The sequence below is a fragment of the Saccopteryx bilineata genome, chromosome 2 (assembly GCF_036850765.1).
Source record: "Saccopteryx bilineata isolate mSacBil1 chromosome 2, mSacBil1_pri_phased_curated, whole genome shotgun sequence".
In the NCBI taxonomy this organism is placed as follows: Eukaryota; Metazoa; Chordata; class Mammalia; order Chiroptera; family Emballonuridae; genus Saccopteryx; species Saccopteryx bilineata.
The window spans coordinates 38493531-38521369 of record NC_089491.1 but is presented as its reverse complement, the minus strand read 5'-3'; the positions used below and the strand labels follow the sequence as shown (position 1 = coordinate 38521369).

The window sequence follows — 27839 nt, the reverse complement described above, 5'->3', positions numbered from 1 at the left end:
CCACCGCCTGGTCTGGCGGTTTATTGTTTCTAATAGCCTTTCTGTGGAGTCTTTTGGGTTTTCTATATACAGGATCATATCATCTGCAAAAAGTGAAACCATTACTACTTCTTTCCCAATATGAATGCCTTTTATTTCTTTCTCTTGTCTGATTGCTCTGGCAAAAACTTTCAGCACTATGTTGAATAAGAGTGGAGAGAGTGGGCAACCTTGTCTTGTTCCTGATTTTAGAGGGAAAGTTTTCAGTTTTTTACCATTTAGTATGATGTTAGCTGATGGTTTGTCATAAATGGCCTTTATCATATTGAAGTATTTTACTTCTTTACCCATTTTGTTGAGTGTTTTAAACATAAAAGAATGTTGTATTTTATCGAGTGCTTTTTCTGCATCTATTGATAGGATCATATGTTTTTTGTTCTTTGTTTTGCTGATATGGTGTATTACGTTAATTGTTTTATGTATGTTGAACCATCCTAGTGTTTCTGGGATTAATCCCACTTGATCATGATGAATTATTTTTTTGATGTGTTGTTGTATTTGATTTGCTAGTATTTTGTTTAGGATTTTTGCATCTGTGTTCATTAGAGATACTGGTCTGTGTTTTCTTTTTCTGTGTTGTTCTTACCAAGTTTTGGTATGAGAGTTATGTTGGCCTCATAAAATGTGTTTGGAAGTATTGCTTCTTCTTCAATTTTTTGGAAGACTTTGAGAAGGACAGGAACCAACTCTTCTTTGAATATTTGGTAGAAGTCACTAGTATAGCCATCTGGCCCCAGACTTTTATTTTGGGGGAAGTTTTTGATAGTTTCTATTTCTTCCTGCTTATCAGTCTATTTAGGCTTTCTAGTTCTTTGTGATTCAGCCTAGGCAGATTGTATTCTAGGAATTTATCCATTTCTTCTAGATTGTTTAATTTGGTGGCATAAATTTTTCAAGTATTCTGCAATAATCCTTTGTATATCTTTTTTTTAAAAGACTTTATTTATTCATTTTAGACAGGAGAGAGAGAGAGAGAGAATGAGAGAGAGAGAGAGAAGGGAGGAGCAGGAAGCATCAACTCCCATATGTGCCTTGGCCAGGCAAGCCCAGGGTTTTGAACCGGCGACCTCAGCATTTCCAGGTCAACGCTTTATCCACTGCGCCACCACAGGTCAGGCTCCTTTGTATATCTTGATATCTGTGGTAATTTCTCCTCTTTCATTTTCTTTTTTCTTTTTTTTTTTTTTTTTACCACAGCACTAAGTTTTATTAGGGATTTCTTTAAGGTTAAGTCTCTAGGAATGAGGGAGTCAGTTAGGGGGCACAGAGCCCACGAAGCCTCAGATTTCATAGTGAACCACAGGCTCAGGTTCTTTGGACGGATCACCGCCTCGTTCCAGGTAGAGATCATTATAAGGATACTGCTTTGGCCCCACGGGCTGGTAGGAGGGATAAGTCTCCCCTACCCAAAACATGAACACCATGAAGGCCACGAAGCCGAAGAGGTGCTTACACATGACAGTCCAAGAAACAGGCGTGGGGGATGTGTCCACACGGTTCCTGATATACATATCTAGGTCCCAGTGAATCAGTTCACCAAAGTTTAATCTCAGGTCTGGGTGGTCCCAGTCATACCATGGATCCCTCTCATGCTGTGAGCGGTCAGGGAGCTTTGGGTAGTCACCATACCCCATGCCATCATCCGGGTACGGCTCGTAGTCTTCCACTCGCATATTATACTTCTTGGCGGCAGCAGCCCTTTCTTCTGGGGACCTGGGATAGGGCCCCGGGAGCATGTCCTTGGTAATGTGGGAGGCTGCCCGTGCACCCAGCGGCACCATGTTCCGGGCTGCCCTTTGCAGCATTCGGACTCCCTGGACCCCTGCCCCGGCCGCCGCCATCTTGACCTTTTTTTTTCTCCCCTCTTTCATTTTCGATTTTGTTTGTATGAGTCCTTTCTTTTTTCCTTAGTGAGTCTTTCCAGAGGTTTGTTGATTTTATTGATCTTTTTAAAGAACCAGCTCTTTGTTGTACTAATTTTTTCTATAGTTTTTCTGTTCTCTATTTCATTTATTTCTGCTCTAATTTTTTTTTTTTTTTTTTTTTTTTTTTTATAAATAAATTTTTATTTTAATGGGGTGACATCAATAAATCAGGGTACATACATTCAAAGAAAACATTTCCAGGTTATCTTGTCATTTAGTTATGTTGCATACCCATCACCCAAAGAGAGATCGTCCTCTGCCACCCTCCATCCAGTTCTCTCTGTACCCCTCCCCCTCCCCTCCCCCTCTCCCTCCTTCCCTCCCCCCACCCCCCATAGCCACCACACTCCTGTTCATGCCTCTCAGTCTCGCTTTTATGTCCCACTAATGTATGGAATCCTGCAGTTCCTGTTTTTTTCTGATTCGCTTATTTCACTCCGCACAATGCTACCAAGACTCCACCATTCCGCTATAAGTGATCCAATGTCACCATTTCTCCTAGCTGAATAATATACCATGGTGTATATGTGCCCCATCTTCTTCATCTAGTCCTCTATTTTTTTTACAGTGATTAAAAGCCTTTAAGCAAACTCTTGGCCAATACAGCAAGAATCCATAAATGAGTAGTGTCCTTAACATGTTCCCCAAGTCCAAGTTGGCCCCCTCACCATGCCAGATCCCTGAAAAATGCAACCCAACCACAGTTCAGTCTGTTAGGAGCTGTCACAGGGAGCAGGAGTCCAGGAACGTTCCCCACAGGAAAAGTCCGTATGGCACTGGAATTGTTGTCACCATTCTATACTTTGCAGCTCATGTCCAAGTCCCAATGACCGCTGCTTCTAGCTGGTAATGATTCAGGTAGACTGGAAAAAGCCATTTGCAGCATGCGTGGATATGGAGCTTCTGTTCTCCTCTGCCTGGAGAGTTGAGACCAGGTTGCTTTTCCCTGGAGCTCTGTGACTGTGGCCTGGTAAAGAGAACCTTGGGATACACTAAGCTGGGTGGCAAAGGTAAATTCATAATACAAGTTGGCAAAAGGAGGAAAGAGAGCTCTAAATTAAGAGTAGGTCCCAGCCTGAAATATGAGTGGGGCGTTGAGGTAGGAGGAATAAAGGAAACACTATATATTAAGCAAAGCAGCAGAAAATAGGACTATCAACACCCACAACAGAGATCTTTGAGGGAAGAATAAAGAACCTGACTATTCAGGCAAAACATAGTTAAGTGGCCCTTGTGCAAATGAGATCAGTTTACCTGCTTCTTGGAAGAAATACCCTAGGCTCGTCCACAGTGTCGTAGATGGGGTCGACGGCCCTGGGCACCTTCAGCCTTCAGTGGCAAACCCCAGCATTCTGGGCAAGGTTAGGTCATAGGTGGCTGGAGCAGGCCTGGAAGAGACTGAACCCTCCCTTAGAGGAGTGAGGGGGAAGCCCACCTTCCAGTGTCCCTGTTTCCTCACAGTAGAGGTGTGTAAGCCTGGCAGGCTTTAGCTCAATGACCTTCCTTTCCACTATTGAAGCAGGACCCAGATGGCATCCTATGAGACCCCTTTGTGGTGCTGGAGCCTTTAAGGGTGTATCCTAAAAGCTGGTAGTTCCCCCTGATCTCTATTGGGCTTTTTCTGCCTCTAGGTATCTTAAAAGCCATTCTCAGAAGATCTCGCTGAGGGGTTTGAGGATCCCCATCCGCCTATATAAATCTTTTCCATATATCTGGAGCTATTTGGAAAAAAGACAGAACAGTGTTATTAGCTAGATCTAATAAAGAAGGTAGATTTGGTGTCTCCTGTTCATCAGCTTTCAAAAGAAATGTAAATTTTTTTTTTTTTAAGTAAAAAGCATGATATGGTAGACCCATTGGAGTCATTGGCCTGGTGTGCAGGATTCCGGGTTCGATTCCCAGCCAGAGCACACAGGAGAAGCGCCCATCTACCTCTCCACACCTCCCCCTCTCCCCCCTCCTGGTCCCTCTCCTCCCGCCCACAGCCAAGGCTCCACCGGAGCAAATCCACCCTGGGCACTAAGGATGGCCCCATGGCCTCCGCCCCAGTTGCTAGAATGACTCCGGTCGTAACAGAGCAACATCCCAGATGGGCAGAGCATTCCCCCCGGTAGGCATGCCAGGTGGATCCCAGTCAGGCGCATGCAGGAGTCTGTCTGCTTGCCTCCCCATCCCCATCCTCAGAAATATACAAAAAATAAATAAATAAAAGAAAAAATACAAAAAAAAAAAAAAAAAAAAAAAAAGGGGGGGGGGCATTCCCTTGTGCTAAAGCACCAGGAAGCATGGAGTGAGCTTGAGTATGTCCTATGAAACATGGAGCTCTATGTTTACATATAAGTCTTTGAAGAAGGAGGAACTGCTGAAATAGTTTGTCAGCATTTGTCCCTAAGATAGCAGTCTTCATAGTGGGAACACCATACGTAAATATTTGCTGTCTGTCTATAGATTAAGGGGGGAATATGGCCAATGCTGAAAAGCCATGATCTTTGTGCCCCACCCCTCCCCCAACCCCCTCCCTCTCCTCCCCCCACCCTGTAACCCCAACACTGTTGTTCATGTCTCTGAGTCTCATCTTTATGTCCCACCTATGTGTGGAAACATATAGTTCTTAGTTTTTTCTGATTTACTTCTTTCACTCAGTATAATGTTATCAAGGCCCATCCATGTTGTTGTAAAAGATCCTATGTCATCATTTCTTATGGCTGAGTAGTATTCCATAGTATATATATACCAAAGCTTTTTAATCCACTCATCCTCTGATGGACACTTGGGCTGTTTCCAAATCTTTGCTATTGTGAACAATGCTGCCATAAACATGGGGGTGCATTTCTTCTTTTCAAACAGTGCTATGGTGTTCTTGGGGTATATTCCTAACAGTGGTATAGCTGGGTCAAAAGGCAGTTCGATTTTTAATTTCTTGAGGTATCTCCATACTGTTTTCCACAGTGGCTGCACCAGTCTGCATTCCCACCAGCAGTGCAGGAGGGTTCCCTTTTCTCCACATCCTCGCCAGCACTTATTCTGTGTTGTTTTATTGATGAGAGCCATTCTGACTGGTGTGAGGTGATATCTCATTGTGGTTTTAATTTGCATTTCTCTAATCATTAATGATGTTGAACATTTTTTCATATGCCTATTGGCCATCTGTGTGTCCTCTTTGGAGAAATGTCTATTCATTTCTTTTGCCCATTTTTGGATTGGATTGTTTGTCTTCCTGGTATTAAGTTTTACAAGTTCTTTATAAATTTTGGTTATTAACCCCTTATCAGACGCTATGTCAAATATATTCTCCCATTGTGTAGTTTGTCTTTTTATTCTGTTCTTATTGTCTTTAGCTGTGCAGAAGCTTTTTAGTTTGATAAAGTCCCATTTGTTTATCCTGTCTTTTATTTCACTTGCCTGTGGAGACAAATCAGCAAATATATTGCTGCGAGAGATGTCAGAGAGCTTACTGCCTATGTTTTCTTCTAAAATGCTTATGGTTTCATGGCTTACATTCAAGTCTTTTATCCATTTTGAGTTTATTTTTGTGAGTGGTGTAAGTTGGTGGTCTAGTTTCATTTTTTTGCAGGTAGCTGTCCAGTTTTCCCAACACCATTTGTTGAAGATGCTGTCTTTACTCCATTGTATTGTCTTACCTCCTTTGTCAAATATCAGTTGTCCATAGAGCTGTGGGTTTATTTCTGAGTTCTCTGTTCTGTTCCATTGATCTATGTGCCTGTTCTTATGCCAGTACCATGCTGTTTTGAGTACAATGGCCTTATAATATAACTTGATATCTGGAAGTGTGATACCTCCCGCTTTTTTCTTCCTTTTCAGTATTGCTGAGGCTATTCGTGTTCTTTTTTGGTTCCATATAAATTTTTGGAATATGTGTTCTATGTCTTTGAAGTAAGTCATTGGTATTTTCATTGGTATTGCATTGAATTTATAAATTGCTTTGGGTAATATAGACATTTTAATGATGTTTATTCTTCCTAACCATGAGCACGGTATATGCCTCCACTTATTCGTATCTTCCCTGATTTCTTTTATCAATGTTTTATAATTTTCTGAGTACAAGTCTTTAATCTCCTTGGTTAGATTTATTCCTAGGTACTTTATTTTTTTGGTTGCAATGGTAAAGGGGATTGATTCCCTGATTTCTCTTTCTGAGAGTTCATTATTAGTGTATAAAAATGCCTCTGATTTCTGAGTATTGATTTTATATCCTGCCACCTTGCCAAATTCTTTTATCAGGTCTAGTAGTTTTTTGACTGAAACTTTAGGGTTTTCTATATACAATATCATGTCATCTGCAAATAATGATAGTTTTACTTCTTCTTTTCCAATTTGGATGCCTTTTATTTCTTTTTCTTGTCTGATTGCTGTGGCGAGGACTTCCAGAACTATGTTGAATAAGAGTGGTGAAAGGGGGCAACCCTGCCTTGTTCCTGATCTTAAGGGGATAGCTTTTAATTTTTGCCCATTGAGTATTATGTTGGCTATGGGTTTGTCATAGATGGCCTTTATCATGTTGAGGTATGTTCCCTGTATTCCCACTTTGCTGAGAGTTTTGATCATGAATGGGTGCTGGACTTTATCAAATGCTTTTTCTGCATCTATTGAAATTATCATGTGGTTTTTCTCCTTTCTTTTGTTTATGTGATGAATCACATTGATTGATTTGCGAATATTGTACCAGCCTTGCCTCCCAAGAATAAATCCTACTTGATCATGGTGTATGATTTTTTCCATATATTGCTGGATCCGGTTCGCTAATATTTTATTGAGGATTTTTGCATCTAAGTTCATCAGGGATATTGGCCTATAATTTTCTTTTTTTGTGTTGTCTTTGCCTGGTTTTGGAATCAGAATTATGCTCGCCTCATAAAAGGAGTTTGGAAGTCTTCCTTCCTCTTGAATTTTTTGAAATAGCTTGAGAAGGATAGGAGTTAGTTCTTCTTTGAATATTTGGTAGAATTCACTTGTGAAGCCATCAGGCCCAGGACTTTTCTTTTTTGGGAGTTTTTTGATAGCTGTTTCAATCTCATTTGTTGTAATTGGTCTGTTTAGGTTTTCTGATTCTTCCAGATTGATTTTTGGAAGATTATATGATTCAAGGAATTTGTCCATTTCATCTAGGTTGTCTAGTTTTTTGGCGTACAGTTCTTCATAGTATTTTCTTACAATATTTTGTATTTCTGTTGTGTCAGTTGTTATTTCTCCACTCTCTTTTCTAATTTTATTTATTTGAGTCCTCTCTCTTTTTTTCTTGGTGAGTCTTGTTAAAGGTTCATCGATCTTGTTTACCTTTTCAAAGAACCAGCTCCTGGTTTCATTGATCCTCTGTATTGTTTCTTTAGCCTCTATGTCACTTATTTCTGCTCTGATCTTTATTATTTCCTTCCTTCTACTAGCTCTGGGCTTTACTTGCTGTTCTTTTTCTAGTTCTTTTAGATGCAGGGTTAAGTTGTTAATTTGAGCTTTTTCTAGCTTCTTGAGGTATGCCTGTAATGCTATATACTTCCCTCTCAGGACTGCTTTTGCTGTGTCCCATAAATTTTGAGTTGATGTATGCTCATTATCGTTTGTTTCTAGGAATTTTTTAATTTCTTCTTTGATCTCAATGTTAACCCATTCATTGTTTAATAACGCGCTATTTAGTTTCCAAGTGTTTGAATGTTTTTCAATTTTTCTATTGTGGTTGATTTCTAGTTTAATGCCATTGTGATCAGAGAAAGTGTTCGATATGATTTCAATCTTCTTAAATTTGTTGAGCCCGCTTTTGTGCCCTAACATGTGGTCTATTCTAGAGAATGTCCCATGAGCGCTTGAAAAGAATGTATATTCTGCTCTTTTAGGGTGAAAGGTTCTGAAGATATCTATTAAATCGAGTTCATCTAATATGTCCTTTAAGTCTGCTGTTTCTTTGTTAATTTTCTTTCTTGAGGACCTATCTAATGATGTTAATGGGGTATTGAAATCTCCTACTATTATAGTATTGCTGTTGATCTCGCCCTTTAAGTCTATCAAAGTCTGCTTTATATATTTAGGTGCTCCTATATTAGGTTGCTCTAATTTTTATTATTTCCTTACTTCTGCTGGTTTTGGGTTGCCTTTGTTCTTCTTTTTCTAGTTCCTTAAGATGTGATGTTAGGTTGTTTACTTGGGCTCTCTCTTGTTTTTTCTGTAATGATATGAACTTCCCTCTTATTACTATTTTTGTTGCATCCCAGAGATTCTGATATGTCATACTGTCATTTTCATTTGTCTCTATATATCTTTTGATCTCTTCTTTTATTTCTTATTTGACTGATTTATTTTTTAGAAGTATGTTGTTTAATTTCCACATATTTGTGGGTGTGTTTACTTTTTTTTGCAGTTGAATTCTAATTTCAAAGCCTTATGGTCAGAAAATATGTTTGGTATAATTTAAGTCTTTCTGAATTTTTGGTGTTAGTTTTGTTTTTTGTTGTTGTTTTTTTTTGTTTTTTTTTTTTTGTATTTTTCTGAAGTTGGAAACGGGAAGGCAGTCAGACAAACTCTCACATGTGCCCGACCAGGATCTACCCGGCATGCCCACCAGGGGGCGATGCTCCGCCCATCTGGGGCTTTGCTCTGCTGCAATCAGAGCTATTCTAGCGCCTGAGGCAGAGGCTACCGGGCCATCCTCAGCACCCGGGCAAACTTTGCTCCAATGGAGCCTTGGCTGCGGGAGGGGAAGAGAGAGACAGAAAGGAAGGAGAGGGGGAGGAGTGCAGAAGCAGATGGGCGCTTCTCCTGTGTGCCCTGGCTGGGAATCGAACCTGGGACTCCCGCACACCAGGGCGACGCTCTACCACTGAGCCAATAGGCCAGGGCCAAGTGGTGTTAGTTTTTTGGCCCACCATATGGTCTATTCTTGAGAATGTTTCGTGTACACTGGAGAAAAATGTATACACTGACATTTTGGGATGAAATGTCTTGTAGATGTCTATTATGTCCATTTGTTCAAGTGTTTAATTTAAGGCCAATATTTCTTTATTGATTTTCTGTTTGGATGAACAATTTAAAGCCATTAATGGCCCTGGCCGGTTGGCTCAGCGGTAGAGCGTCGGCCTAGCGTGCGGAGGACCCGGGTTCGATTCCCGGCCAGGGCACATAGGAGAAGCGCCCATTTGCTTCTCCACCCCTCTGCCGCGCTTTCCTCTCTGTCTCTCTCTTCCCCTCCCGCAGCCAAGGCTCCATTGGAGCAAAGATGGCCCGGGCACTGGGGATGGCTCTGTGGCCTCTGCCTCAGGCGCTAGAGTGGCTCTGGTCGCAACATGGCGACACCCAGGATGGGCAGAGCATCGCCCCCTGGTGGGCAGAGCGTCGCCCCATGGTGGGCGTGCCGGGTGGATCCCGGTTGGGCGCATGCGGGAGTCTGTCTGACTATCTCTCCCTGTTTCCAGCTTCAGAAAAATGAAAAAAAAAAAATAATAAATAAAAAATAAAGCCATTAATGGTGTATTGAGGTCTCCAAGTATGGTTATATTTTCTTCAGTTTGTACTTTTAGATCAGTTAGTAGTTGTCTTATATATTTTGGTGCTTCCTGGTTTGGTGCATATATATTAAGTGTCCCCTTTGCCATTATGAAGTCTCCATCCTTGTCTCTGATTACCTTTGTTGTCCTGTAGTCAGCATTGTCAGATATGAATATAGCTACTTCTGCTTTTCTTTGGATATTATTTGCTTGGAGAATCGTTTTCTAATCTTTTACTTTGAATCTGTTTTTGTCCTTGTAGCTTAGATGTGTCTCTTGAAGGCAGCATACTGTTGGGTTTTACTTCTTGATCCAATCTGCTACTCTGTGCCTCTTTATTGGTGAGTTCAGTCCATTTACATTTAGTGTAATTATTGACACTTGAGGATTTCCTATTGCCATTTTATATACTGCTTTCTGATAGCTTTGTATCTTGTTTGGTTCATCTTTTTTGTTTTTCTGTCATTTGTTTTTGTTTGGTGGTATTTCATACTTCTATTTTCTGTTTCTTCTTTTTTTAAGCTATGTGTTTCAACAGTGACATTTTCAGGGGTGGTTACCATTAGGTTATTAAAATAAAAATTATCATATTTATTAGAGTCCATTATCTCATGAGTGCTTCTGCACTCCATCCTCCTTTGTTACTGCTGATCTTTATCCACTCCCCTTTTATGTTATTGTTGTCACAGATTATCTTTATTTTTATTGTGGTTTTGTCAAAAATTTTTACTGTAATTTTGTTTTGTTTTGTTCTTTGTATCTGGTTCGATAATGCCCGTTAGTATTTCCTGTAGTGGGGGTTTCCTGGTGATAAATTCCCTCAGCTTATTTATGTTTGTAAATGTTTTCATTTCCCCTTCATATTTGAAGGATTGCTTTGATGGATATAATATTCTTGGCTGGAAGTTCCTCTCTTTTGGTACTTTAAATGTTGGGGTCCAGTTTCTTCTGGTTTGTAGAGTTTCTGCTGAAAAATCTGATGATAGCCTAATGGGCCTTCCTTTATATGTTATATTCTTTTTCTCTCTAGCTGCCTTGAGGGTTCTTTCTTTGTCACTGATTTGTGATAATTTCATTATGATGTGCCTTGGAGTAGGTCTGTTTGGGTTGAGGTAACTCAGCATTCTGTTTGCTTCTTGGATTCGAGGCTCTCTTTCCACAGGCTTGGGAAGTTCTCATCGATTGTTTCAATATGTTCTCCATTCCCTTTTCCCTCTCCTCTTCTAATATATCCATTATTCTTATATTGCTCTTCCTGATGGAGTCAGACAATTCTTGTAGGGCTTTCTCATTTTTTTAAATTCATGAGTCTCACTCTTATTCTCTCTGTAGTATCTCTAGTTGCCTGTATTCAATGTCACTGATTCTCTCCTTTATCTGGCCTGTTCTATTGGCTAAGCTTGTTACCTCATTTTTCAGTTTGTGTATTGAGTTTCTCATCTCTGTTTGGTTCTTTTTTATAGTTTCAATTTCCTTAGTGAAGTACTCTTTTTGTTCATTAAGTTGTTTTTTGAGCTCACTAAATTGCCTTTCAGTGTTTTCTTGTATTTTATTGAGTATTTTTAGAGTTTCAATTTTGAATTTTCTGTCATTAAGCTCCAAAGTTTCCATGTAATTGAGAATTTTTCCTGGAGATTTTTCATCATCTATCTGAGCTACATCTCTGTCTTGTATATCCATATTTGATTTTTTTTTTCTTTGATGGCATTTGCAAGTGGTATTGTTAATAATCCCAACAAGAGACAATTATTCCTTTTTTTTTTTGGCAGGGGGCACTGTAGTATAAGATTTGCCTCTGTGAGATTCTTTGTGTTCTGCTGTCACCTTGCCTTCATAGTGATGCAGGCAGGGCTGTTGTGTTGGTAGGAGGGGCTCGTTGTTAAGGCTTTGCAATTCTATGGCTCTAGGAATGGCAGATCAGGAGTCCTCCAGGGCCCTCCCCCATGTCCCAAAAGAGCAGAGAATCAAGTCTGGGTGCCCCCACCTCTCACAGGAGAGAGCAGCCCAGAGACCTAGTGGAGGGGGGTCTGCTACCACTGCTGTTCTCACAGCAAGGGAAGCAATGAGGGACTAGGAGACTGGGGTGACACAGTCCAGTCCCTCCTCCAATACCACTCTAAGCACTCAAAGCACAGCCCTGGGCAGGGCAGGGGCTGCGCACCACAAGCCAATGTCCAAGCTTCAGCAGCAGTTGTGGTAGAGCTCCCAGATCAGGGGTATCTGGCATCACAAGGCTGAACAGCTGCCAGATCATGCATGCCCCAGTGCCCCATGGGTATATCTCCACAAGCTATTCACTGGCAGTTCTTGGGAGTGTGCCACCAGCTTTGTGTTTGCCCAGTACCCGCAATCGCCCAGCCCTGCAGTCACGGGTGAGGCAGACACCGGGAGACAGCCCACTCTCCGTTCTTGGTCGCCACCCCTATCTCAGCTCCTTCCCCCAGACAGTCTTTTTTCCCAGCTCCAGGTCTGAGACAAAGCCTGCAGCAACAATGCCTCCCTTCCTCAGGTCTGTGAGAAAGACTCAGTCCTCCAGTATTTTATTTTTCTTCCATGCTTTGGCCTGCCTTCTTACGCCGTCATACCTTTGTCCATCTGGTGTGTGTACATTTCAGGTTTATCTGGTTTTTTTTTTCTCTGCATATAGTTATAGAATTAGTTGAAATTTCAAGGGGAGAGATCAGGATTATCTCTCATGCTGCCATTTCTCTGATGTCACTTCAGCTTCTTGGTTGTTCATTGATTGCTTTCTCATATATGCCTTGACCGGGGGTGGGGGGGTAGGGGGGGATAAGCTACAGCAGAGTGAGTGACCCTTGCTCAAGCCAGTGACCTTGGGCTCAAGCCAGTGACCATGGAGTCATGTCTATGATCATACACTCAAGCGAGTGACCCCATGCTCATGCTGGTGAGCCCATGCTTAAACCGGATGTGCCTGTGCTCAAGCCAGTGACCTCGGGGTTTTAAACTTGCATCCTCTGGGTCCTCCAATCTAACGCTATATTTACTGTGCCACCATCTGGTCAGGCTCACACACGATTTTTTTACCTTCTCTCATGATACCCACCCACATCTATTTCTAATACTTTATCAAGCCAAGCAATTTCTCCATGTCCATCTCCTCTAGGAGATTATATCTGCATATCAAAAGGCTCATTGTTGTAGAGGACAAAATCCTTAAAGAAAACCTCTTTATGGGTCCTGGGTCCTCTGACCCCAAAAAGATGTGTTCTCTTTTTTTGTAAGGGAAGTAAATTAGGAGATGACTGGAGTATTATGATTTTAAAACAATTTACATTAAAATCTGTGTGACTAACATGACCTGTGATGGCACAGTAGATGAGGTATAGATCTGGAATGCTGAGGTTGGTGAGTTTGAGACCCTGGGCTTGCCCAGTCAAGGCGCATATGAGAAGCAACTGCAAGCTGATGCTTTCTGTTCCTCCCTCCCCCCTGCTTTCTCTCTCTTGCCTCTCTCTAAAATCAATAAATAAAATCTTAAAAAAAGAAAATCTGTGTGCCCATTTCCCAGAAGATAAGCTGTATATTACAATAATGAAAAAGGACATTTTATATTTACAAATCAATTGTTTAAAGTCTTTTGTTTTGAGATAATGCTGACTTACTTTTTACCTTTCTGTTAAAGAATAGTGTCTCAAACGAAGTGGGAGAATTATAAGTGTATGTAACTAAGGAGACCTCAATTTTGCCTCAGGAGAGATTACAAATGGCATGAGAATACCTGACATTTGCCATGCTGCTCACTCCTCTGATTTGGAATTATAGGCTACTTGCTTGCAAGGACCAGGCTGCAGGCATTTTCTTTTAGAGGTCATTTGCCTTCAAACCTCAGGAAACACTAATTTAAGACATAGAATGGATTAGGAAGTTCAAAAAATTTCTCACAGATCATTCAGACCAAAAATAACAAAGGAAACAGCAGCTATGAATGTCAAATTAGAGCAAATGAATTTAATAATATTTTTAGAATACTTTACTTCAAAGCAGCAGAATATATATTCTTTTTAAAAATTTTTATTGATTTTAATTTATTGTGTTTACATAGATTCAAGTGTCTCCCCAAATATAGCCCCCAACCCCCGTGTTCCCCTCAACATCTCCCTTGCCCCTCTCCCCCCAACAGCTTCCCCCTTCCCTCCAGGATTTTCTATCCTGCTCTCTATAATGCTGTGTTATGTATATATAATTTCACTAATCTTTTTCCCTATTTTTTAATAAAAAAATAGCCTATTTATCATCTACTCTCCTAAATGTAGAAGACATACTCAAACAGAAAAAAAAATTGAAGAAGGTATAAATAAATGAAAGGATACACAGTACTCATGCATAGGAAAAATTAACATCCTAAGAATGTCCATACTACCCAAAACAATCTATAGATTCAATGCAATCCTAATAAAAATACCATTGGCATTTTTCACAGAACTAGAATAAATAATCCAAAAATTTATATGGAACCACAAAAGGCCCCAAACAGCCACAATAATCTTGAGAAAGAAGAACAAAGTTAGAGATGACTACCTAATAACAAACTATACTATGAGGCTATAGTAACCAAAAAGCATTACATATACTGGCATAGAAACAGATATATAGACCAATGGAACAAAATAGCCCAGAAATAAAACCACACCTATATAATCAACTAATCTATGACAAAGAAGGCAAGAATATATAATGGAGTAAAGACATTCAATAAATGGTGTTGGGATAACTGGATAAACACATGCAAAAGAATGAAACTGGATCAATTTCTTATACCATATACAAGAATAAATTCAAAATGGATAAATGGAGTCTTATTTTTTTTTTAAGTAAGAGTCTGGGAAATAGTGAGACAGACTCCCACATGCACCCCGACCAGGATCCACCTGTAAACCCCTATCTGGGGCCAATGCTCAAATCAACTGATTTATATTTAGTGCCTGGGGCTGATGCACTCGGACCAACTGAGCCATCCTCAGCAACTGGGCCAATGCTGAACCAAATCAAGCTACTGGCTATGAGAGGAGAAGATGGAGAGAATGGGGATAGGGAGGGAGAAAGAAGCAATTGGTCACTTCTCATGTACTCTGACAGGGAATTGAATCCAGGATGCCCATATGGCAGTCCAAGGTTATATCCTCTTAGCTACCGGCCAGAGCCTAATGGAGTATTAAATGTAAGACTCAAACCGTAAAGCTCTGAGAAGAAAACATAGGCAGTAAACTCTTTGATATCACTCTTAGTAATTTTGGGTGGTGATGTTTCCTCAGGCTAGGGAAACAAAAGAACAATAAACAAATGGGCCTAAATAAAACTAAAGGTCTGACCTGTGGTGGTTCAGTGGATAAAGCATTGACCTGGAATGCTGAAGTTGCTGCTTCAAGACCCTGGGCTTGCCTGATCAAAGTACATATGGGAGTTGACGCTTCCTGCTCCTCCCCCATTTTCTCTTTTTTCTCTCTAAAGTAAATAAAATAAAAACAGATGAACAAAACAAAACAAAAACTAAAGACTTTCTGCACAGTGAAGGAACCCATAAAAGAAAAAACCCAAAAGACAACCTACTAACTGGAAGAAGATATTCAGTGTAGAGGTTGCTGGTTCGATTCCTTAGTCAGGGCACATATCCAGAATATATAAGGAACTCATGCAACTTAACACCAAAAAAACCAAACAAACCCCAAAAACTAACAATTCAATTTAGCCTGACCAGGCAGTGGTGCAATTGATAGAGCATCAGACTGGGACACAGAGGACTCAGGTTTGAAACCCCGAGGTCGCCAACTTAAGTGCAGGCTCACCTGGCTTGAGCATGTGTCTCACCAACGTGGGCGCGGGATCACTGGCTTGAGCGTGAGATCATAAGAATGACCCCATGGTCGCTGGCTTGAGCCCAAAGGTCGCTGACTTGAAGCCCAAGGTCGCTGGCTTGAGCCCAAGGTCACTGGCTTGAGCAAGGGAACACTTGCTCTGCTGTAGCCTTCCAGTAAAGTTACATATGAGAAAGCAATCAATGCAGCACTAAGGTGCTGCAACAAAGAACTGATGCATCTTATCTCTCTCCCTTCCTGTCTATCTGTCTCAATCTGTTCCTCTCTCTGTCTCTGTCTGTGTCACACACACACACACACACACACAAATATAAATAAATAAATAAATAAATAAATAAATAAATAAATAAATAAAATGGGAAGAAGTCCTGAACTGGCATTTCTCTGTCAATAGACATGAAAAAAATACTCAATATTACTAATCATCAGGGAAATGAAAATTAAAACCACAATGAGATGTAACCTCACACCTGTCAGAATGGCTATCATAAATAAATCAACAAACAAGAAGTGTTGGCAACAATGTGGAGAAAAAGGAACCCTCATCACTGTTGGAGGGATTGTAAATTGATGCAGCCACTATGGGAAACAGTATGGAGGTTCCTCAGAAACTTAAAAATAGAACTACCATGTGACCCAGCAATTTCACTTCTGGATATTTACATGAAGAAATCCAAGTCACTAATTTGAAAAGGCATATGCACCCCTATGTTCATTTCAGCATTATTTACAATAGCTGAGATATAGAAGTATCCATTGATAGATAAATGGATAAAAATAGTGGTATAGATATACAATGGAATATTACTTAGGCATAAAAAAGAATGAAATCTTGACATTTATGACAACAGAGATTGACCTAAAAAGAATTATACTAAGTGAAATAAGTCAGTAGAGAAAGACAAATAGTATATGATTTCACTTTTTGTGGAATCTGAAAGAGAAAATAAATGAACAAACGAAACAGAAACAAACCTGTAGATACAGAGAACATTTTGATGGTTGCCAGATAGGAAGGATGGGTGAAAAAGGGGAATGGATTAAGACATAGAAATTGCCAGTTATAAAAAACAGCCAGGGGGGTTGTAAAGTAGAGCATAGGGAATATAGTTAATATTTAATAACTATGTATGGTGTTAGATGATACTAGACTTACTAGGGTAATCACTTTGTAAGTTATATAAATGTATACTCACTATGTTGTATATCTGAAACTAATATAATGTTATAATTTTAAAAAAACTATTAAAAAAGATTTCCTCAGAGTTTCCTGGTACACTCAGCTGCAAAGAAATGTTTAATTGTAGCAGCTGAAGAAATATGTCCAAAGAAAATAAACTTGCATAAGACTATTCACCTTTTGGTGATAATTCTTGCTTGGAGAGTTGAGGACATTGGAATTTGAAATGTAAATGAACAGCCTAAATCCTGGCCAGATAGCTCGGTTGGTTAAAGTGTTTTCCCAAAGTGTGGAGGTTGCTGGTTCGATTCCTTGGTTAGTGCACATACAGGAGCAGCTCGATGTTCCAGTCTCTCTCTCTCTCTCTCTCTCTGCCTCCCTTTAAAAAAAAGAAATGGGCCTGACCAGGCGGTGGCACAGTGGATGGAGCGTTGGACTGGGATGCGGAAGGACCCAGGTTCGAGACCCCGAGGTCGCCAGCTTGAGTGCAGGCTCATCTGGCTTGAGCAAAAATCTCGCCGGCTTGGACCCCAGGTCGCTGGCTCCAGCAAGGAGTTATTCGGTCTGCTGAAGGCCCCTGGTCAAGGCACATATGAGAAAGCAATCAGTGAACAACTAAGGTGTCGCAATGAAAGACTGATGATTGATGCTTCTCATCTCTCTCCATTCCTGTCTGTCTGTCCCTAACTATTCCTCTCTCTGATTCTCTCTCTTTCCCTGTAAAAAATAAAAATTAAAAAATAAAAAATAATTAAAAAAAAAAAAGAAATGGAAAAAAGAGAAAGAAAAAAAGAAAAGTAAACGAGCCTGACCTGTGGTGGTGCAGAGGATAGAGTGTTAACTTGGAATGCTGAGGTCACCAGTCCAAATTACTGGGCTTGCCTGGTCAAAACACATACTAGAAGCAACTATTATGGGTTAATGCACCCCCCCGCCTTTCTCTTTCTTTTCTCTCTCTAAAATCAATTAATAAAATTTTATTAAAAAAAAGAGTAAATGAAAATTGATTTTCTCTATATATAAACGACAAAGAGACCACTTATCTTCTCTCCTTTTCTTAGAGAATTTTCCTGGAGACATAGTAAATCTGGTGCTAACCTTTGGAATAAAGATAAATTTCTCTGAGGATTAAGCACAGTCTCCAGTTTTTATAATATAGAGATATTTCCAAGGTTGTGGACAAAATGACCTCTAGACATGTAAATAAGAGAAGATATTGTTGTCTTCTACTTTGCCATAAATTATGTCAGATTTTGTCCTAGTTTTGCAGACATTTTTAGTCTCCCTCTACATGCATATAATCTGTTAGTGCTTACTTAATAATAAAGCATTTTTTTAAGCTCTTCTATATTGGCAGGGAGGGGCCGTTTTGCCGGCAGGATTGTTTTTATTTTGTTTTTATTTCCCTAACAAGGGTGATGCAGCCTGACCAGGCGGTGGTGCAGTGGATAGAGTGTCGGACTGGGATGCAGAGGACCCAGGTTCGAGACCCCGAGGTCGCCAGCTTGAGCGCGGGCTCATCTGGTTTGAACAAAATCCCACCAGCTTGGACCCAAGGTTGCTGGCTCCAGCAAGGGGTTACTCAGTCTGCTGAAGGCCCGTGGTCAAGGCACGTATGAGAAAGCAATCAATGAACAACTAAGGTGTTGCAATGCGCAATGAAAAACTAATGATTGATGCTTCTCATCTCTCTCCGTTCCTCTCTGTCTATCCCTGTCTATCCCTCTCTCTGACTCACTCTCTGTCTCTGTAAAAAATAAATAAATAAAAGAATAAAAAAAAAAAGAGTGATGCAGTAGCCAATTAAAAAACAAAACAAATGCTTTCAAGAGGTTTTTCTTAGCTCTTGGTGAGTCCATTTTACAAATATTGTTCAGTTATTGTTTATTTGTCAAGTCAATGCTGAATTTGAAGTGACTGAAGAATTAGCCTCTATGAATAGTCTGCATGAAACAATTACGGGTAAGAATGTTTTCAAGGAAGTGGAGAAAATGCTAATTCAGTACAACCTGAAGTGGAATCTGCTAGGATGTGTTACAACTGATGGTGGTAAAAATATGTGGAACAGAGAAAAGGCTTAGTTCAACAAACTTACAAGGCCTGTGAAAATGTAATGTGTTAAAAGTCCATGTTTATTGATTGCAGAAAATATTTGAATTTATCATGTGTTATTAAACTAATAATGCCAACAATTAACTTTATCCATTCTCATAAACCTAACCATCATCAGTTCCATGTTTTATTTTGTTTTTGTCAGAAATGTAAGCTGGATATCTTGATTTGCCCTACCACATAGCAATATGATGGCTTAGCAGTGATAGAGTTTTATTACAATTTTTGAACAAGTATCAAGAGTAAAATCTAATAGAATTTATTTCTGTGTCCAAGGCTTCTTTTTTTTTTAAAAAAATCATTATTTTAATGGGGTGGCATTGATAAATCGGGGTACATATGTTCAAAGAAAACATCTGCAGGTTATTTTGACATTTGATTATGTTGCATACCCATCACCCAAAGTCAAATTGTCTTCTGTCCCCTTCTATCTGGTTTTCTTTGTGCCCCTCCCCGGCTTCTTTAAGATCAAAGTGATAGGTGGTGTGGGGATTAAAATCAAGAGCATCATTGAACTTCACTTTCCCTCCAACCAGTTCCCCAAACTCTGTGCCCACACACCATACCATTTGTGTTCCCAATTTTGTATTGAAGGAAGAACTTAATCCCAAAGCCCTGACCAATTCTCAAGGTTCTTTCCCCAGCTATCCCATTTTCTGGGAAGGGCAGGAACCTCAGTTTGAATACATGGGAGAGCTCAGAGTGGTGACAGACTCAGAGGGAAAGGGACCAAGGAGTATAACGCAGCAAAGTGAGGGACTGTATAACTTGGGGTACAAAAATGGGTCCCTGATGCCAGAGGAAGGGATAATAGTCTCCCTAAGGAAGAAGTCCCAGAAGCCTCAAAATCTTCTTGTTGAGAATAGTCACTGCTTGATAGTTTGCCCTTTTGGTGACCACACTTAGACCATGTCCTTTTCCACCTTGAGCTGCTGGGCAAAAGGACTCATTTGCTGCAGGGTGGGCTTCAGGCACTGCAGAAACATGTTCTCCAAGTTGTCTCTTACTCAGTTCTTGATACTTGTTCACTTTTTCTTTCGGGGCTGCACACAGGTCTCTGCTTTGCATATCTCCTGGAGATTCTCCGTGTTGTCAGCTTCCTCCACTCACTTTTGCAGCAGGGACTACATCTTATACATGTTCTTCAAACTGAGCTGCAGAGCCTCAAAGCAGCAGATGGTCATTTGGCTGAACATTGTCCCAAAAAGAACCCTCAAGGTGAGCCCCACATTGGCCTGGGAATACCCAGAGTGATCCACTTCTGCTTCAGGAGCCGTGAGCAGGGATTGAACCCATGACCTCAGGCACCAGGATGATGCTTTACCCACTGAACCACCTGGCCAGGGCCCACTCTTGCTGCTTTTAAGATTCTTTACCTTTAACCTTTTGCATTCTAATTATGATGTATCTTGGTGTGGGTCTCTGTGCTTCCTGGACTTGTATGTCTATTTCCTTCACCAAGTTAGGAAATTTTCTGTCATTATTTTTTCTTTTTTTTTTTTTTTAATAAATTTTTATTAATGGTAATGGGATGACATTAATAAATCAGGGTACATATATTCAAAGAAAACATGTCTACTGTCATTATTTTTTCAAGTAAGTTTTCAATTACTTGATCTCACTCTTCTCTTTCTGTCACTCTCATGATGTGACTGTTGGTATGTCTGAAGTTGTCCTAGAGGCTCCTTATACTATTTTCATATTTTTGGATTTTAAATTTTTTTTATTTTTTTGCTATTCTGATTGTTTTTTGCTTCCTCATATTCCAAATTGCTGACTTGATTCCTGGCTTGATCTACTCTACTGCCAGTTCCCTGTAAATTATTCTTTTATTTTATTTAATTTTTAATTTTTTTGTGACAGAGACAGAAAGAGAGACAGAGAGGGGGACAGATAGGGATAGGGACAGACGAGAAGCATCAATTCTTTGTTGTGACACCTTAGTTGTTCATTGATTGCTTTCTCATATGTGTCTTGACCAGGGGCTATAGCAGAGTGAGTGACCCCTTGCTCAAGCCATTGACCTTGGGCTTCAAGCCAGTGACCTTTGGGCTCAAGCCAGCAACCATGGGTCATGTCTATGATCCCATGCTCAAGCCAGCAACCCGGCTTCAAGCCAGATGAGCTTGTGCTCAAGCCAGCCACCTCTGGGTTTCAAACCTGGGTCCTCTGCGTCCCAGTTCGATGCTTTACCCACTGCACCACTTCCTGGTCAGGCAATTCCCTGTAAATTATTCTTTATTTCAGTTAGTGTATCCTTTATGTATGACTGGTTCTTTTTTATGGTTTCTATGTCTTTTTTTTTTTTTATATATATATATATATATTTTTTTTTTTTGCATTTTTCTGAAGCTGGAAACAGGGAGAGACAGTCAGACAGACTCCCGCATGCGCCCGACCAGGATCCACCTGGCACGCCCACCAGGGGTGACGCTCTGCCCACCAGGGGGCGATGCTCTGCCCATCCTGGGCGTCGCCATGTTGCGACCAGAGCCACTCTAGCGCCTGAGGCAGAGGCCAAGGAGCCATCCCCAGCGCCCGGGCCATCTTTGCTCCAATGGAGCCTTGGCTGCGGGAGGGGAAGAGAGAGACAGAGAGGAAGGTGCGGTGGAGGGGTGGAGAAGCAAATGGGCGCTTCTCCTGTGTGCCCTGGCCGGGAATCGAACCCGGGTCCTCCGCACGCTAGGCTGACGCTCTACCGCTGATCTATGTCATTTTTTAGTGCGTATATTTCTCTGTTGAAGTTCTAAGTTCCTTGAGCAACCTTATAACCAGTGTTTTGAACTCTGGTAGATTGCTTGCCTTTGTTTTGATTGTTTATTTTTTCCCTGGAGATATCTCTTGTTCTTTCATTTGGAACATGTTTCTTTGTCTTTGCATTACCTGCTGCTGTTGCCCTGTGCTTTTTGTCTACATATTAGGTTCCCTGTGTTTGTTTCTATGAATTGGGTAGAGCTGCTACATCTCCTGGACTTGATAGGGTGGCCTTGTGTAGTAGATGTTCCATAGGGCCCAGTGGCACAGCCTCCCCAATTACCCGAGCTAGGTACTACAGGTGTGCTCCTGTGTGGGCTTTGTGCACTGTCCTGTTATAGTTGAGCCTTGATTGCTATTGGTGTCACTGGGAGAGATTGTCCCCCAGGCTGATGAGCTTTGAGGATTGGCTGCAACTATAGCAGAAGAGCTGCTGTGTAGGAGTCAACCCTATGGAGCAAGACTTGCTTCAGTGGGGCTTTGGTGCTTAGTGAGTCTGCCCATTGAGTGTGTCATTTGTGGAGGTGGTAGGGTTGTAATTGGGCATGGTCAGAAGCTACCCATTGGGTTCACTGGCTCTGGAATCTCCTGGGAGGTGCAAGGTGAGCCGCTGCCTGTGCCTTGCTTGGGACCACCTGGCACAAGTGACAGAACCATAGGCAGATGGCTGCTACTTGTGCTGGGCTTGGAGGTGCCCCAGAGAGGACAAGCTGTGAACCAAGAATGGCTGTTGCTAGTGCCATGCCTGGAGCTGTTTAGCAGGAGGTTTGGGGGTGTGCAGGAGCCAGATACTGCTTGTTTGAGAGATTTTAGGAAAGTCCAAAGCATGAACCAAGATAGGCCATTTGTATGGAAAAGCCATTGGAAGTGGTTTGAGTGGGCCTGCAAGTTCACAAGGTGGGTGAAGCAGGGTCTCAAAGAATCACCTGGGCAGGGCGAACCCTGTGAGCCAGGTTGATGGAGACTCAGATATGGTCCCCACCTGCTGGTTCTGTGGGATCAGGGATCTCTGAAAAGGAACAATGGTCTCTGCCAGCACTTTTATCTGACAGAAAGTTGCCCCCAGCTCTTGCCCTGGTGCCAGACAACCCAGTTTCCCCCCATATGTCCCTGGCTCCTTTCAAGCTTCTGCCCCAGTGCTGGAGCTCAGAGGGAGTAAGTCTGAGTTAAGTCCATGTGTGAGCCCTTTAAGAGGAGCTGGCCGGGACTCCTGCAGCCTCTGTTTTCCTCAGCCACAATCTCTGTTGGTTTCTACAGCCAGAAGTTATGGGGACTTTTCTTCCTGGCTCTGGAACCATGGGCTGGGAGGTCTGGTGAGGGTCTAGAACCCCTCACTCTTCATGGGGAATCTCACAGAAGAGATATCCCTCCCAATTTTAAACCACCACATATGGGTGTGGGACCAGCCATTCCGCATCTTTGTTCCTCCTACCAGTCTCAATGTGGCTTCTTTATTTATTTGCTTGTTTGTTTGTTTATTTTTTCTTGTTGTGACTTCTTTTATTCCTAGTTGTAGAACTTCCATTCAGCTAGATTTCAGGCAGTTCTGAATGATAGTTGTTTTGTAGTTTAGTTGTAATTTTGATGTGGTTGTGGGAGAATTCAAGTACCATGTTTACCTATGTTGCCATCTTGACCAAAGTTGTTTCTTTCTTATTGTATAAGTACCTACATAATAACTTCATTTATTTGGTCCACAATCCCTAAATATTCACTGTATGATTCTTTACAGAAAAATTTTGGTGATCTCTGCTCTAGACAGTGCCCAGTACTAATGCTGAAAAGTATGCCCAGTAATTTATTTCTGCTTGTTTCCAAACTTGGATAATTTTATTCAATAGAGAGAAACACACATCCCTTCCTTCATGGAGGTTATGTTTTTCATCTTTTTTGTGTGTGACAGAGACAGAGGGAGAGACAGAGAGAGGGACAGATAGGGACAGACAGACAGGAAGGGAGAGAGATGAAAAGCATCAATTCTTCGTTGCGGCTCCTTAGTTTTTCATTGATTGCTTTCACATATGTGCCTTGACAGGGTTGGGGAGGGGGCTACATTAGAGAGAGTGACCTCTTGCTCAAGCCAGCAACCCTGTGCTCAAGCTGGTGAGCCTGCACTCAAGCCAGCAACCTTGGGGGGTGAGCCTGCACTCAAGCCGGTGACCTCAGGGTTTGGAACCTGGGTCCTCTGCATCCCAGTCTGATGCTCTATCCACTGCACCACCACCCAGTCAGGTGGAGGTTATGTTTTATATAGGGAAACTAACAATAAATACAAATGAATAATAGATAATTAAGGGAGTGCTGGGATGAAAATAAGATAATGTAATCGACAGTGATGGGGGTGCAATTAGTTTGGGTGGCTAGGGAAGGCATTCCTGAGGTTGAACTTGTAAGTTAAGTCTGAATGACAAGAAGGAGCCAGATGGGTAAAGATCTTGGGGCAGCACTGGGAATGTTAAGTGCTGAAATATGAAGTCAAGAATGGATTTGGTGCTCTTGAGTGTAATAAAGAAGCCAGTGCGGCTATACCAAGATAAGAAGTGAGCTACAGGGAGAGGGCAGGCAGCACCCAGGCCAGGTCTCATGTCTGCCCCTGCATCTATCATGAGGCCTTCTCCCAGGTTCCAAGGATAATACATCTTTTTTGCTCGTGGTTTTACCATTCATGCTTTCCTATCTGCTGTCTTTTTTTACTCACAGCAGCCTTGTGATGGAGATTATGTAACTGAGGTAACTGAAACTCCTGCTTATTTTGGTGTGAATCCTATTCTACTAACTTTTACTCTTTATATCCTATTTTCCTGTCTGATGTGGCACTAGATGATCTCTGAAGTCCAGCCCAGCTCTGACATCTAGTTATGTAATAGAACTGGAAAGCCTGGTTCAGCATTTATTTTGCCATTTCATCTGTTCCTTTTTTGTGACATTCTGAGAGAGGGGGGATGTCATAAAAATAAAGAGGTTTGAAAACTTGGCTAAAGTGAGTTTTCAGGACATCTGTGGATTTCAATTACCCAAGCTATTTCATTCTTTTCTTTTTTTTTTTTTTTTTGTATTTTTCTGAAGCTGGAAACGGGGAGGCAGTCAGACAGACTCCCGCATGCACCCGACTGGGATCCACCTGGCACGCCCACCAGGGGGCGATGCTCTGCCCATCAGGGCGTTGCTCTGTTGAGACCAGAGCCACTCTAGTGCCTGGGGCAGAGGCCAAGGAGCCATCCCCAGCGCCTGGGCCATCTTTTGCTCCAATGGAGCCTCAGCTGCAGGAGGGGAAGAGAGAGACAGAGAGGAAGGAGAGGGGGAGGGGTGGAGAAGCAGATGGGTGCCTCCCCTGTGTGCCCTGGCCGGGAATCAAACCTGGGACTTCCGCACGCCAGGCCGACGCTCTACCACTGAGCCAACCGGCCAGGGCCGCTATTTCATTCTTACTAGATTTAACCTCATAGAAGAGAGGTATATATTTCTATTAAAAAGTTAAAAATTTTTGACTTGAGAGAGAGAGAGGAAGGGTGAGAGGGAGACAGAAACATCAATTTGTTGTTCCACTTATTTATGCACTCATTGGTTGATTCTTGTATGTGCCCTGACCAGAGATGTCAACTACAACCCTGATGTTTCTGGACAATGCTCTAATTAACTGAGCTGCTGGCCAGGGCTGTCTGTTTCTGAAGGTAAAAGTGAGTCTGTCTGTATTTTCTAAGTTAAAATTTAAAATCAACTTAAATATTTAAGCAATTCTAAAGAAAACAGTTCTTTTTTTAAAAGCTTTATTTATTGACTGATTTTAGAGAAAGAGACAAAAGGAGAGAGGGAGAGAGAAACACTGATTTGTTGTTCCATTTATTTATGTACTCACTGGTTGACTCTTGAATGTGCCCCACAATCTAGTGATATCGGGATGATGCTTCAATCCACTGAGCTACTAGGCTAGGGCAAGAAAAACAATTCTAAAACTTGTAAGTACATATTTACAAACAAACCCTTTTTTATCTTAATGATGATTTATCACTCTTCACAGTAATTTTATCCTCAAAATATGCATTCTTTGAAGGAATGTCTTGTTCCCCTTGTATCTGTAGCACTATGTGAGTACTTACAAGATGCTCAATAAATTTTTCTTGAATTCATGAAGTCCCACATCTCTTGTATGGCCTCCGCTACTGATATTTATCCATTTGTTTAAGATTACACTGTTGCTCATAAACGGGTATTTAGAACATACTTGATAGGAATACATAAATTGGTTTATTAGAATTCATCAAATTGTTGGGCATTTTAAGTTTCAGATTTCACTATTTAATTCTTGTACAAATATCTCTTTTGTACAATCCTATACAAATAACTTTCCCCTTTTTAAAAAAATTTATTTATTAAATATAATGCAGTGACATTGATAAATCAGGGTACATATGTTGAGAGAAAACATCTCCAGATTATTTTGACATTTGATTGTGCTGTATACCCCTCCCCCAAAGTCAAATTGTCTTCTGTCACCTTCTATATGGTTTTCTTTGTGCCCCTCCCCTCCCCCAACCCCTCTCTCCTTCCTCGCCCCATCCCCCTCCCCCACCCCGCCACCCCCGTTGTCATCACATTCTTGTTCATGTCTCTGAGTCTCATTTTTATGTCCCATCTATGTATGGATTCATATAGTTCTTAGTTTTTTACTGATTTACTTATTTCACTTCGTATAATGTTATCAAGGTCCATCCATGTTATTGTAAATGATCCAATGTCATCATTTCTTATGGCTGAGTATTCCATAGTATATATGTACCAAAGTTTTTTTATCCACTCATCCTCTGACGGACACTTGGGCTGTTTCCAGAGCTTTGCTATTGTGAACAATGCTGCCATAAACATGGGGGTGCCTTTCTTCTTTTCATACAGTGCTATGGTGTTCTTGAAGTATATTCGTAACAGTGGTATAGCTGGGTCAAAAGGCAGTTCGATTTTTAATTTTTTGAGGAATCTCCATACTGTTTTCCACAGTGGCTGCACCAGTCTGCATTCCCACCAGCAGTGCAGGAGGGTTCCCTTTTCTCCTGTTTTGTTGATGAGCGCCATTCTGGCTGGTGTGAGGTGATATCTCATTGTGGTTTTAATTTGCATTTCTCTAATGATTAGTGATGTTGAGCATTTTTTCATCTGCCTATTGGCCATCTGTATGTCCTCTTTGGAGAAGTGTCTATTCATTTCTTTTGCCCATTTTTGGATTGGATTGTTTGTCTTCCTGGTATTAAGTTTTACAAGTTCTTTATAAATTTTGGTTATTAACCCCTTATCAGACGTATTGTCAAATATGTTCTCCCATTGTGTAGTTTGTCTTTTTATTCTGTTCTTGTTGTCTTTAGCTGTGCAAAAGCTTTTTCGTTTGACATAGTCCCATTTGTTTATCCTGTCTTTTATTTAACTTCCCCGTGGAGATAAATCAGCAAATATATTGCTCCGAGAGATGTCAGAGAGCTTACTGCCTATGTTTTCTTCTAATATGCCTATAGTTTTAAGGCTTACATTTAAGTCTTTTATCCATTTTGAGTTTATTTTTGTGAGTGGTATAAGCTGGTGATCTAATTTCATTTTTTTGCAGGTAGTTGTCCAATTTTCCCAACACCATTTGTTAAAGAGGCTGCCTTTATTCCATTGTATTTCCTTACCTCCTTTGTCAAATATCAGTTGTCCATAGAATTGTGGGTTTATTTCTGGGTTCTCTGTTCTGTTCCATTGAATAGATCAGAATGCCTGTTCTTATGCCAGTACCAGGCTGTTTTGAGTACAATGGCCTTGTAGTATAACTTGATATCAGGAAGTGTGATACCTCCCACTTTATTCTTCTTTTTTAAGATTGCTGAGGCTATTCGTGTTCTTTTTTGGTTCCATATAAATTTTTGGAATATGTGATCTATATCTTTGAAGTATGTCATTGGTATTTTAATTGGTATTGTATTGAATTTATAGATTGCTTTGGGTAATATGGACATTTTAATGATGTTTATTCTTCCTAACCATGAGCACGGTATATGCTTCCACTTGTTTGTATCTTCCTTGATTTCTTTTATCAATGCTTTGTAATTTTCCGAATACAAGTCTTTAGTCTCCTTGGTTAAGTTTACTCCTAGGTACTTTATTTTTTTGGTTGTAATTGTGAAGGAGATTGTTTCCTTAATTTCTCTTTCTGACTGTTCATTGTTGGCATATAAAAATGCCTTTGATTTCTGAGTATTGATTTTATATCCTGCCACTTTGCTGAATTCATATATCAGGTCCAGTAGTTTTTTGACTGAGACTTTAGGGTTTTCTATATACAATATCATATCATCTGCAAATAATGATAGTTTTACTTCTTCTTTTCCAACTTGAATGCCTTTTATTTCTTCTTCTTGTCTGATTGCTGTGGCTAGGACTTCCAGGACTATGTTAAGAGTGGTGAAAAGTGGGCACCCCTGCCTTGTTTCTGATCTTAAGGGTATTGCTTTTAGTTTTTGCCCATTGAGTATGATGT

At 40.9% G+C, this 27839-nt stretch overlaps 1 long non-coding RNA gene and 2 pseudogenes across 1 annotated transcript in view; 1 reads left to right on the top strand and 2 right to left on the bottom strand.

Moving 5' to 3' along the window:
- Nucleotides 1-18075, top strand: part of LOC136322818 (uncharacterized) — a 30790-nt gene extending 12715 nt beyond the window's left edge. The window contains exon 3 of the long non-coding RNA XR_010728864.1: nucleotides 17886-18075. This is a non-coding gene — a long non-coding RNA (uncharacterized lncRNA). The remainder of the gene's footprint in view (nucleotides 1-17885) is intronic.
- LOC136322817 (NADH dehydrogenase [ubiquinone] 1 beta subcomplex subunit 8, mitochondrial pseudogene) lies at nucleotides 1215-1890 on the bottom strand (annotated as a pseudogene).
- A 1182-nt stretch (nucleotides 18076-19257) lies between the features above and the next one.
- LOC136322816 (POU domain, class 5, transcription factor 1 pseudogene) lies at nucleotides 19258-19977 on the bottom strand (annotated as a pseudogene).
- Between the last annotated feature and the right edge of the window lie 7862 nt (nucleotides 19978-27839).